Here is a 13,026-nt window from a genome sequence, read left to right as displayed (position 1 = left end):
GATGCTGGGGACTCCGTAAGGACCATGGGGAATAGACGGGCTCCGCAGGAGACATGGGCACTTTAAGAAAGAATTTAGATTCTGGTGTACTCTGGCTCCTCCCTCTATGTCCCTCCTCCAGACCTCAGTTAGAGAAACTGTGCCCGGAAGAGCTGGCAGTACAAGGAAAGGATTTTGGTAATCCAGGGCAAGATACATACCAGCCACACCAATCACACCGTATAACTTGTGATAAACTTACCCAGTTAACAGTATGAACAACAACAGAGCATCAGATCAACCCTGATGCAACTATAACATAACCCTTATTTAAGCAATAACTATATACAAGCATTGCAGAAGAAGTCCGCACTTGGGACGGGCGCCCAGCACCCACTACGGACTACGAGAAATAGATTTACCGGTAAGTAAAATCTTACTTTCTCTAACGTCCTAGTGGATGCTGGGGACTCCGTAAGGACCATGGGGATTATACCAAAGCTCCCAAACGGGCGGGAGAGAGCGGATGACTGAGCACCGATTGAGCAACCACAAGGTCCTCCTCAGCCAGGGTATCAAACTTATAGAACTTTGCAAAAGTGTTTGAACCTGACCAAGTAGCCGCTCGGCAAAGCTGTAATGCAGAGACCCCTCGGGCAGCCGCCCAAGAAGAGCCCACCTTCCTAGTGGAATGGGCCTTAACTGATTTTGGCAGCGGCAATCCAGCCGCAGAATGAGCCTGCTGAATCGTGTTACAGATCCAGCGAGCAATAGTTTGCTTTGAAGCAGGAGCACCAAGCTTGTTGGAAGCACACAGGATAAACAAAGAGTCTGTTTTTCCTGACCCTAGCCATTCTGGCTACATAAACCTTCAAAACCCTGACCACATCAAGCAACTCGGAATCCTCCAAGTCAGTAGTAGCCACAGGCACCACAATAGGTTGGTTTATATGAAAAGATGAAACCACTATCTGCAGGAATTGTGGACGGGTCCTCAATTCTGCTCTATCCGCATGGAAAACCAGATAGGGGCTTTTATGTGACAAAGCCGCCAATTCTGACACACACCTAGCCGAAGCCAAGGCTAGTAGCATGACCACCTTCAAAGTGAGACATTTCAATTCCACCGTTTTGAGTGGTTCAAACCAGTGGGATTTCAGGAAACTCAACACCACGTTAAGATCCCAAGGTGCCACTGGAGGCACAAAAGGGGGCTGAATATGCAGCACTCCCTTTACAAACGTCTGAACTTCAGGTAGAGAAGCCAGCTCTTTTTGAAAGAAAATGGATAGGGCCGAAATCTGGACCTTAATGGAACCCAATTTTAGGCCCAAAGTCACTCCTGACTGTAGGAAGTGAAGGAAACGGCCCAGCTGGAATTCCTCCATAGGGGCATTCCTGGCCTCACACCAAGCAACATATTTTCGCCATATACGGTGATAATGTTGAGCTGTCACGTCCTTCCTAGCCATTATCAGCGTAGGAATAACCTCATCCGGAATGCCTTTCTCTGCTAGGATCCGGCGTTCAACCGCCATGCCGTCAAACGCAGCAGCGGTAAGTCTTGGAACAGACAGGGCCCCTGTTGCAACAAGTCCTGTCTTAAAGGCAGAGGCCACGGGTCCTCTGTGAGCATTTCTTGCAGATCTGGATACCAAGTCCTTCTTGGCCAATCCGGAACAATGAGTATTGTTCTCACTCCTCTTCTTCTTATGATTCTCAGCACCTTGGGTATGAGAGGAAGAGGAGGAAATACATAGACCGACAGGAACACCCACGGTGCCACCAGTGCGTCCACAGCTATCGCCTGAGGGTCTCTTGACCTGGCGCAATACCTCTGTAGCTTTTTGTTGAGGCGGGATGCCATCATGTCCATCTGTGGCAGTTCCCACCGACTTGCAATCTGCGTGAAGACTTCTTGATGAAGTCCCCACTCTCCCGAGTGGAGGTCGTGCCTGCTGAGGAAGTATGCTTCCCAGTTGTCCACTCCCGGGATGAACACTGCTGACAGTGTGCTTACGTGATTCTCCGCCCAGCGAAGAATTCTGGTGGCTTCCGCCATCGCCACCCTGCTCCTTGTGCCGCCTTGTCGGTTTACATGAGCCACAGCAGTGATGTTGTCTGACTGAATCAGAACCGGTTGGTCGCGAAGCAGGGTCTCCACTTGACGTAGGGCGTTGTATATGGCCCTTAGTTCCAGGATGTTGATGTGAAGGCAAGTCTCCTGACTTGACCACAGACCTTGGAAATTTCTTCCCTGTGTAACTGCCCCCCACCCTCGGAGGCTTGCATCCGTGGTCACCAGGACCCAGTCCTGAATGCTGAATCTGCGGCCCTCGAGAAGGTGAGCACTCTGCAGCCACCACAGGAGAGAAACCCTGGCCCTGGGGAATAGGGTGATTAACCGATGCATCTGAAGATGTGTCATGAGTTCCTGAGCTTTCGCTATCGGGAGATAAACCCTTTTCTGGTCTGTGTCCAGAATCATGCCCAGGAAAGGCAGACGAGTCGTAGGAATCAACTACGACTTTGGAATATTTAGAATCCAGCCGTGTTGATGTAACACTTCCAGAGAACGTGCTATGCTGATCAGCAACTGCTCTCTTGACCTCGCTTTTATGAGGAGATCGTCCCAGTATGGGATAATTGTGACCCCTTGCTTCCGCAGGAGTACCATCATTTCCGCCATTACCTTGGTAAATATTCTCGGAGCCGTGGAGAGACCAAACGGCAACGTCTGAAATTGGTAATGAAAATCCTGTACCACAAATCTGAGGTACGCTTGATGAGGTGGATAAATGGGGACATGAAGGTATGCATCCTTTATGTCCAGAGACACCATAAAATCCCCCCCTTCCAGGCTTGCGATGACCGCTCTCAGCGATTCCATTTTGAACCGGAACCTTTTCAGGTACATGTTCAGGGATTTTAAATTCAATATGGGTCTGACCGAACCGTCCGGTTTCGGTACTACAAACATGGTCGAATAATAACCCCTTCCTTGTTGAAGAAGGGGAACCTTGACCACCACCTGTTGAAGATACAATTTGTGAATTGCAGTTAACACTATTTCCCTCTCGTGGGGGGAAGCCGGCAGGGCCGTCGGTGAGGGGGCATCTCCTCGAAGTCCAGCTTGTATCCCTGAGACACAATATCTATTGCCCAGGGATCCAACAGGGAGTGAACCCAGTTGTGGCTGAAATTTCGTAGACGTGCCCCCACCGCGCCTAGCTCCGCCTGTGGAGCCCAAGCGACATGCTGTGGATTTTGTAGAGGCCGGGGAGGACTTCTGTTCCTGGGAACTAGCTGTGTTGTGCAGCTTCTTTCCTCTGCCCCTGTCTCTGGCAAGAAAGGACGCACCTCGGACTTTCTTGTTTCTTTGTGATCGAAAGGCTGCATTTGATAATGTCGTGCTTTCCTAGGCTGTGCAGGAATATAAAGCAAAAGATCAGAATTACCAGCTATAGCTGTGGAGACCAGGTCCGAGATCCCCTCTCCACACAATCCTCAGCCTTCCATATGCCTCTTAAGTCGGCATCACCTGTCTATTGCATATTCTACAGGACACGTCAAGCAGAAATACATATAGACAAAGGTTAGATACAACCACTGATAACAAATTAATACAGTCTGTATAAGGAATTAGTAAGGATCAAAGGAGCTTATTATCGATTGAGTACATTTATACCCCTTTCACACCAAAAATGCAGAGTCTTACCCGGAAATACGGTCCCGGGATCATGCAGGGACATTCCCGGGTAAGACGCCTTGCATACCGCAGTCAGCAGCCCGGCAAATTGCCGGGTTGCTGACGCGGCGCTAGAGATAACATGTTCTCCAAGCGCCGCCTGTACATACAGAGTGAACGGGAGCCAGGGCGCATTGACCCGGCTCCCGTTCACACCGCAAAGTGAGCCGGGTTGAACGCGGGTTCAACCCTGGTCAAGAGCAGGGTTGAAATACCAGGTCACTGGACCCGGTATTTCAGCCCGGTACCCTTTCATACCGCACATAAACATGGGATATGCGCGTTTATGTGCCAATAACCCGTGTTCAGAGGTGCTGGTGTGAAAGTGGTATAAGAAACTGGTTCTGAGCGGGATCATCACTCTATTGAACTTTTAAGTGCTAGTATGTATGATTTTTTTATGTAAACGTTGTGGTCACATACCACTGGCACCTCAGTAGGTCTTAACCTAGCTGCTATGGATTGAAACCAATTGTTTATTATATGCGCTAGTGAGACAAACATTAAAGGCGTAATATGATTTTTTTCTGTTTTCTTTAAGTTGGGATTGACAACAGATATTTTGAAGTTACTGTATGCTCCCCCAGTACATTATTTTCAAGTGCATTGGCAACTGAAATACTGGGATTTGCCAATACTTTATCTTAAGATAATGTACTCTTTTTTGGTATAACCATGTTCTTGAAAATCAGCATGTGAAATTATTTATTACTGTTAAACTGAGAGCAGTGTTAACCTGGATATTTTTTTTCCAAAACTGCCCCCGAAATAGTTGATTTTTTCATATTATATAAATTATTGCTTCAGTTTAATTTTATTTAAGAATCTGCAGATTACAAACGGCGTAGGCTATCACAATTGGCAGAATGTATGGAGTCATCAGCTGGCCTCTTCCCAACATCAGATTCATTCATTCCTTAAGACACTGTGTCCATCTTCATCATTAAAAGATAATCTAACAGCTCTGGAAATAGATTGTCAGAATGAAGATTAGCACTATGCTTTATTAATTTCTACTTTAGGATAGTTTAATGTCTGCCTTAGCTAAGTGTATGTCGCTGCATGGGTGCAAGTTATGGACACAGAGTGGAAAATGCAGTTTTGTAGAAGACAATGCTTAGCACCAGCCAGCCATGAAATACAGCAAATCCAGGTTGAATAGCGCCGGGAGTTAGCACCCATCGCTATTCAATTCAGCTTAAGTTAAATCGGCGAAGGCCCGTTCTCCCGGACTTAACAGGTTGAATTGTCGGGGGGAGAACGGGCATTCTCCGACTTAACTCCCCGCCGCGATGCTGATTCCCGACAGAATCAGCCTTGCGGCAGCACTTTTGTCGGATTTCTTCTGTCATCCCCCAGGGGTGAGAGAAGAATTCCCGACAATTGAGGGTCACTTGTCGCTGTATTGAATAGCGCTGGGAGCTAACTCCCGGCGCTATTTAACTGTCAGTGAATTGAATCGACCCCATTGTGATGTGATATTGGCAGTACCAAGATACCTGGAAAGTCACATCTGTGTCTTCTGTGCTAACAGTACAGACAAAACATGATCACTGCGTTGCCAACTACACTCATGGGCAGTTTGACACTGCCCCAGAGATCAAGCTGGAGTCCACAGGGAGCAGTGGTGCAGCATGCCAGGTGCTACAGGGATAGAGAGGACATGCAGCAGAAACACCAATTCTCCTCCATCTCAAGGTTGCCGCTTCCAGGGAATCAGGATCACAAACTGAAAAGGTATAGCTAGTGAAAAAGTAGGCTGACACTGGGATTCCAATGTATACTTAGACAGTCAATTGGTAGACATGCAATAGGTGGACTGTGCTTATAGCTGACCGGTTCAAAAGGTCAACAAAAGTTGGGGGATTTTTTTTTTTCAACGTTTGCTTCATTTACCATCCCTGTGGACTATGGGGTATATGCAATTGCGGTCGAATTCGCGGCAATTTTCGCCGTTTTTCAAATTCGACCAAATTCGCCAGGTGAATTCCGGAAGGTGGCTTCCGGAATTCACCATATTCAATGAAAAACGGATTCGCCAGGGTCGCGGGCGAAAATCGGCCGATTTGGCGGATTTTGCCGCGATTTTAAAAAACGGGAAAAATCGTGAAAAACCCGAAAAAAAAATGGCGTGGGGTCCCCCCCCAAAGCATAACCAGCCTCGGGCTCTTTGAGCTGGTCCTGGTTCTAAAAATGCAGGGGAAAAATTGGCCAGGGATCCCCCGTATTTTTAAAACCAGCACCGGGCTCTGCGCCTGATGCTGGTGCCAAAAATACGGGGGACAAAAAGAGTAGGGGTCCCCCGTATTTTTAACACCAGCATCGGGCTCCACTAGCTGGACAGATAATGCCACAGCCGGGGGTCACTTTTATGCCGTGCCCTGCGGCCGTGGCATTAAATATCCAACTAGTCACCCCTGGCCGGGGTACCCTGGGGGAGTGGGGACCCCTTCAATCAAGGGGTCCCCCCCCCCCAGCCACCCAAGGGCCAGGGGTGAAGCCCGAGGCTGTCCCCCCCCATCCAATGGGCTGCGGATGGGGGGGCTGATAGCCTTTGTGAAAATTAAAAGATATTGTTTTTTCCAGTAGTACTACAAGTCCCAGCAAGCCTCCCCCGCAAGCTGGTACTTGGAGAACCACAAGTACCAGCATGCGGGAGAAAAACGGGCCCGCTGGTACCTGTAGTACTACTGGGAAAAAAATACCCAAATAAAAACAGGACACAGACACCTTTGACAGTAAAACTTTATTACACACTACCGACACACACATACTTACCTATGTTGACACGCCGACTGCCACGGTCTCCGACGATCCGAGGGTACCTGTGAAAAAATGATACTCACCTTCCAGCGTCCAGAGAGATAAATCCACGTACTTGTTAAAAAAAAAAGAAAACGCAAAAACCCGAGCCATACCGGACTAGAAAGGGGTCCAATGTTTTCACATCAGACCCCTTTCTCCCGAATGCCGGGACATCACGTGACTCCTGTCACTGATGTCCCTTCAGCCAATCAGGAAGCGCTACTGCCGTTGCGCTCACCTGATTGGCTGAGCGCTGTCTGTACTGTGACAGCGCCTCGCATAGCCGCTCCATTACTTTCAATGGTGGGAACTTTGCGGGTAGCGGTGGGGTCACCCGCCGGTCAGCCGCTGACCGGCGGGTGACCTTACCGCTAGCCGCTAAGTTCCCACCATTGAATATAATGGAGGGAGCTGTGCGATGCGCTGTCACAGTGCAGACAGCGCTCAGCCAATCAGGTGAGCGCAACGAAGTTCGCTTTGTTTTTTTGCCAAGTACGTGGATTTATCTCTGGACCATGGCTGAGGTGAGTATATTGAACTTTTCTTTTCAGGTATCCGTGGATTCTACATGGAGAAGAGGACCGATGTCGGCGTGTGAACATAGGTAAGTATGTGTGTGTCGACGTATGAAATAAAGTTTTACTGTCGACGGTGTGTGTGTCCTGTTTTTATTTGGGTATTTTTTTCCCAGTAGTACTACAGGTACCAGCGGGCCCGTTTTTCTCCCGCATGCTGGTACTTGTGGTTCTCCAAGTACCAGCTTGCGGGGGAGGCTTGCTGGGACTTGTAGTACTACTGGAAAAAACAATATCTTTTTATTATCACAAAAGGCTATCAGCCCCCCCATCCGCAGCCCATTGGATGGGGGGGGGGACAGCCTCGGGCTTCACCCCTGGCCCTTGGGTGGCTGGGGGGGGGGGGGGACCCCTTGATTGAAGGGGTCCCCACTCCCCCAGGGTACCCCGGCCAGGGGTGACTAGTTGGATATTTAATGCCACGGCCGCAGGGCACGGCATAAAAGTGACCCCCGGCTGTGGCATTATCTGTCCAGCTAGTGGAGCCCGATGCTGGTGTTAAAAATACGGGGGACCCCTACTCTTTTTGTCCCCCGTATTTTTGGCACCAGCACCAGGCGCAGAGCCCGGTGCTGGTTTTAAAAATACGGGGGATCCCCTGTCAATTTTTTCCCCGCATTTTTAGAACCAGGACCAGCTCGAAGAGCCCGAGGCTGGTTATGCTTTGGAGGGGGGACCCCACGCCATTTTTTTTTATGATTTTACCGTTCCAGCATTAAAAAAAAAATAAAAAAAAAAATAATATTTTAAAAAATATATAAATAATATTTGTGCCTCCAAAAAAAAAAAAAAAAAAGTACCTAATCCCTTCTAATATAAATAGATCTTCTATTCCCAGAAAAAAAAACACAAAAAAAAACATGTTTAAAATTTTTTTATTTGTTTTCACCCTCCAAAGTGTGGCGGATTGAAAATGACGAATTTGCTGTCTAAAAGCCCTGCTGTCGAATTTCCAAACTTGAATTGAATATGCTTTGGTCGAATTGCAGCACTTGTATCATTGCGGAAAAGTCGAATTTGCAAAAATTCGAATTTCAAAAAGTCGAATTTTGAAAGTCCGTTTTTTGGTCGGAAAGCACTGAATTGCATAGGCGATTTTTTTTTTTGGTCGAAAATGACCCGAAATTCGACAATTTCGGGAATTCGACCGCAATTGCATATACCCCTATGACTGGGAATAGTAACCTGTGGCGAGTGGTAGTGGAGTGAGCCACCTTGCCCGAAGCAAGCCCGCAAGGATCTACGATTGCATTGATCGCTGGCAAAGACTGTGAAATAGACAGATTTTGGCCAAAAAACTTGTGTCAACCTTTTTTGTCAACCATTTCCATGTCGACCTTTTGTACCTGTTGACCTTAGATACAGTCAACCTTTTGACCCTGTCTACCACATGGGGTGGACCTATTGGGTGGTATTCATGTGACCGCCGGTCAGCTGACCGACAGTCACATGACCTCCTCCACCAGCCCGACGGGTCACTGTCCCGATGGTCGGCATGCCGACCAACAGGGACAATTTCCACTCGTGGGTGTCCACGACACCCATAGAGTGGGAATAGAACCCGTGGCGAGTGCAGCGAGCCCGCAAGGGGCTTGCTGCACTCGCCCCTCCCCACCGGGATCCCGGCGTCGGTAAGCTGCCGGGATCCCGGCGTCGGTAAGCTGACCGGCGGTCAGGAGACCGCCGGTCAGCCGTACTACACCCGGACCTATTGACTGTCTATCTATTATGTGTAAATCTATTATACCACACCCTGGACACTGCCGGTCAGTGTACACCTACTTATCGATAAGGCAGGGGGGGAGCGTTTGAAACTAGATTGATTACTTGGGAAAACACACGTTTGATTTACCCAACTATTTGGAATGACCATTTTCTGACGTGTGGGAGCAGGCGAGTGATTATCGTTTGCAACCACGCACTGTCAGATTATCATTCCAACCACCCAACTAGTTGGCTGGTTGGAACGATATTGTTCTGGTGTATGTCCAGCTTAAGAATGCCCATTCAGCTGCATCACATATCCAACATTAATGGGTTGGGACTGAGAGGTGGCCACTCCTTTACATCCGCTTGAAGGCCAGGAAATCTGTCAGATCGAGACTAAATGTTCTTTTTGTTTTGTTTATTGTTAAAATGGTCATGGCTATTATCTTTTTTCACTATCCAAATAACAGATACAGTTATAAAGTGTACAATTACATGGTCCTAAGTACTAATTACCATTTTATTGCTCATGCATTATGCAACATATTTTCCTGATATTTAAAATGAATCACTCAATATCTATTTGCCTAATGACAATGAATTAAATATTCCTTACCACCCAAACAGTGCATTTAAGAAAACTCAACCAAAAAGTACAAGTCCGAACCGTATTTTACAATTGCCACTGAAATCCCTGCATTACAGAAGCCTGTCAGCCACTATAACTGGACAGAACTAGAGCTACATCTGACAAAACTTTGAATTGTTTCCAGCACCAAAGTTTAAGAGCACAGAAAATGAAGGCGATTCCATTGGCAATCATGAGTTAAGAATGTAGATATCCAGGGAAGGATCCCCGTTTGAATGCGAGTTGTAAAGGGCCCTACACACTGGCCGATTTTTTGAAAGATATGAACGATCTTGTTCATAAATGAACGAGAACTCGTTCATATCTTTTAGTGTGGAGACTCCTGCGATGAACGATGCGCGGCCCCGCGCTCGTTCATCGCTGGTCTCCCGTCGGCTGTGCATGCAGGCCAATATGGACGATCTCGTCCATATTTGCCTGCACTTCAATGCAGCCGCGTGACGGGGGGAGTGAAGAAACTTCACTCCCCCCGTCACTGTCCCCCCCCGCCGCCGGGTCGCTCGTCGGCCGTATACGCCGTCGGGCAGCTCGGCGGCGGGTCGGCCAGTGAGTAGGGCCCTTAAGAGTCACATGTTTATTGTGTGATACGATGGGAAATTACCCTAAAACTGTTTTATTAGTAAGAGTAAAGTCTAAAGACGCTTTTAGTGGCAGATTAGATATAATAGATGCCAGAATGCCAAACTAGTCATCATTAAGTGTCAGGCAAGACTAGTCACAATGACTAGTGTATAAATAAATTCACAAGACTTGTATGGAACATGCTGACCTACATTACAGATCAAAGAAGTAGTGCCAAGGCCTCTGCGAGAGCAATAATTTCCTTCATACTCAACACTCTCACAAGATCAGCGGAGAACTTCCCATACTACATAAAAAGGTGGTTAGGACCTCCACTTTGGGCATAAGATCCAAATGATCACTATAAACATTTGCACTTTCAAGTTACCAACATTCTTGGCAGCATTACCACAACCAATAACACACAGTAGTGCCGCACATGTGGGCAATAGCTGATCTGAAAGTAGCTATCCCAAACAAGAACCAGACTTCCTAATTTTAGCAATTCAGCGCCAAAATACATTTCATATGCACATAAGTGCTCTGTAACTAAGAGAGAGCTGTTAAAGCCCTTACTGCTATTGTAGGCACTAGGCCCTATTAATACCATTACAAAGTGGGCTCGTGTAACCATACTGTGCCATACCTAACGCCATATATTCCTTCTTACAGCTACAATGGGGGGTACCCAATTAGCCGCGATATTGCGGCTTCGTGATAAATTATCGCAAATGTGATAATTCGGTATCCTATTATCTGCAATAAGTTATCGCCAATAAGTCTCCATAGGTTTATCTCAGGATTTCACTTCACTATCTCAGAGCTGGGGAGAAGTACTGCAAAATCTCTATTTTAAGGTAAACATGTCGGGGTATGTCTCAGAACCCCTGGGACACCCCCCTGAATGACTAATTAGGCACTTTAATGTTTTCAATTATCTTTAATTAGCCAATAAGGGTCAAACAAAGCAAAGTGATGGAAATTGGGGTACAAGGTATGGGATAAGTATATTGGAGTTCTTTACGAGTGGCACAAGTGTTTTTAGGATTGCAGGTGGGAGTAATCAGTCTGTTTCAACTTTTTTTGAAATTCCCACAAATTATCCGAAATATATAATTATACCTATTTTTTTCATGTACCCCAAATTTAATGAGAGCACTTATTTTGCAGGAAAAAATAGCTTTCTATCAATTTTCAATATTTAAAAAAAAAAATGCATATAACAGCCATTTGACCGGATTTAATGACACCAATAAGTTTTATTATGGCCACCAACAGACTTGTATAATGTTTTCTGATATTAGTTTGCCATTTTGGGGGGTACAGGCACATTTCCCCACTTTTTCCTACACTTTTGCCGGCAACAGTTATCGTGCACTTGTAGTTATTGCCCATTTGGAATTGGATAGGTGCAGTAAACGGGAGAGCTGAGGGTGCGATAACCCAATTTTTCTGGAGATAGGTGCAATAACATTACATTACCCCATCTGTGTCACCCCTGTCTGTCTACCCCTCCCCTTTAGAATGTAAGCTCTCACGAGCAGGGCCCTCTTCCCTCATGTGCTTATCCTTTCTTTAATAATCTTCAACTGCATCAAATCCATCAGTCTTCTGCCACCTGATGCTTATTCCAGTGTCATCTGCTGATGTAACTATGCTTATTTACCCTGTACTTACCCTATACTGTCATCAACTGTAAGTTGCTGTTTTCATGTTTGATTATTTGTTTATGTACTCTGTAATTGGGCGCTGCGGAACCCTTGTGGCGCCATATAAATAAAAGATAATAATAATAATTAGCTGGATTGCGTTATCGCAGATAATTGGATACTCCCTATGTATGCAGCATGCTCTGACAGACAGCATGTACCCGGCCCCATCACCTGTGGGCTCCTAGATAGAGAACACAGCATGAGAGTGTATGAATGAGGGTCAGTGGAGCATCCGATGTGCCTGCATATGTCACATATATGCATAGTGTCTTATAAACCATGTCCTGGCTGCCTGCCACACTAAGCACCCACCATACAGTCCCTCTTGCCCCTAAGATGAAATGTCCCTTATACCCCGTAGCTCCTCCCCCCTACAGCTGGCGCAGACTTACCTCTGGGATGGCGGTGCCCGGCAGCCGCTTCCTGTGTCCGGCTCACATCCCTTCTTCACCTTAATGTAGCGGAGATAGACGTGGAGCAGAGAGGGTGACAGCAGCCATCCTCCGCAGCCACTGCCACTGCCGCCGCCGCACACAGTTTCTCCCGCTGCTCACGTGACTCTGCTCACCCTCTCGCCTCTCTCTCGCAGACTCAGTCAGGACACCGGGGGAACCGGCCAGTGCTCGCTCCCAGTGCGAGGGCGCGCGCGAGTGACGTTACCAGGACAGCACGCATGCGCGCTCCTGGACAGCGGTGTCATGCAGCTGGGAGCGCAGGCACATCACGTGGCACATTGGTCTCGCTTGCTCGCGTTGTGCTGCTGCTAGTCCTCCCATTCAACTGTAGTAGTGCCGCTGACTCCGCTCCTCCTCGATCCTGTGACAGCCAGTGGAGTCATGCAGCGCTGCAGGCAGGGACAGGCGGCACAAGGAGGGAGGCAGTTAGAGACAGGGTGGATGGCTCATTCACTGACTCACCCCCGGGCAATGGCTTGATTTTAGGACAGCTGTACTAAGCCTTGGAGAGTGATAAAGTGGAGAGAGATAAACTGTCAATCATCAGCTCCTGTCATTTTTCAAACACATCCAGTAACATGGCAGTTACCACTCTCCAAGGCTTTGCACGTTCCCCCAGTGTGTGTAAAGGTGCCTATATTCGAATGCGCTTTTGCCCAATTTTGACGCATCGGGCCAAGAAATCGGATGAAAAGTGGCAAATTTCAGGCCAATCCGATGCGTGGTCATGTGCTCATCGGATCAGAGACTGTGGATCGCAGCGGCTGCACTACAGATTTCTTAGGAGGCTGCAAGTTTCGACAGCCTTGGCTGGGATCACATACGACACATCGTA

The 13,026-nt window shown here is 47.5% G+C and overlaps 1 protein-coding gene across 4 annotated transcripts in view; it reads right to left on the bottom strand.

The window, feature by feature from the left end:
* Positions 1-12,472, bottom strand: part of CCSER2 (coiled-coil serine rich protein 2) — a 377,220-nt gene extending 364,748 nt beyond the window's left edge. Inside the window, exon 1 of one of the 4 annotated variants that reach the window (XM_063958811.1) lies at positions 12,129-12,472. The gene's annotated coding sequence lies outside the window, so the exon portion shown is untranslated. The remainder of the gene's footprint in view (positions 1-12,128) is intronic. The other 3 variants (XM_063958812.1, XM_063958809.1, XM_063958813.1) reach the window with 3 other exon arrangements.
* Between the last annotated feature and the right edge of the window lie 554 nt (positions 12,473-13,026).

This window comes from Pseudophryne corroboree, chromosome 3, assembly GCF_028390025.1.
Source record: "Pseudophryne corroboree isolate aPseCor3 chromosome 3, aPseCor3.hap2, whole genome shotgun sequence".
Classification (NCBI taxonomy): domain Eukaryota; kingdom Metazoa; phylum Chordata; class Amphibia; order Anura; family Myobatrachidae; genus Pseudophryne; species Pseudophryne corroboree.
This window is presented reverse-complemented; position numbering and strand designations above follow the sequence as displayed.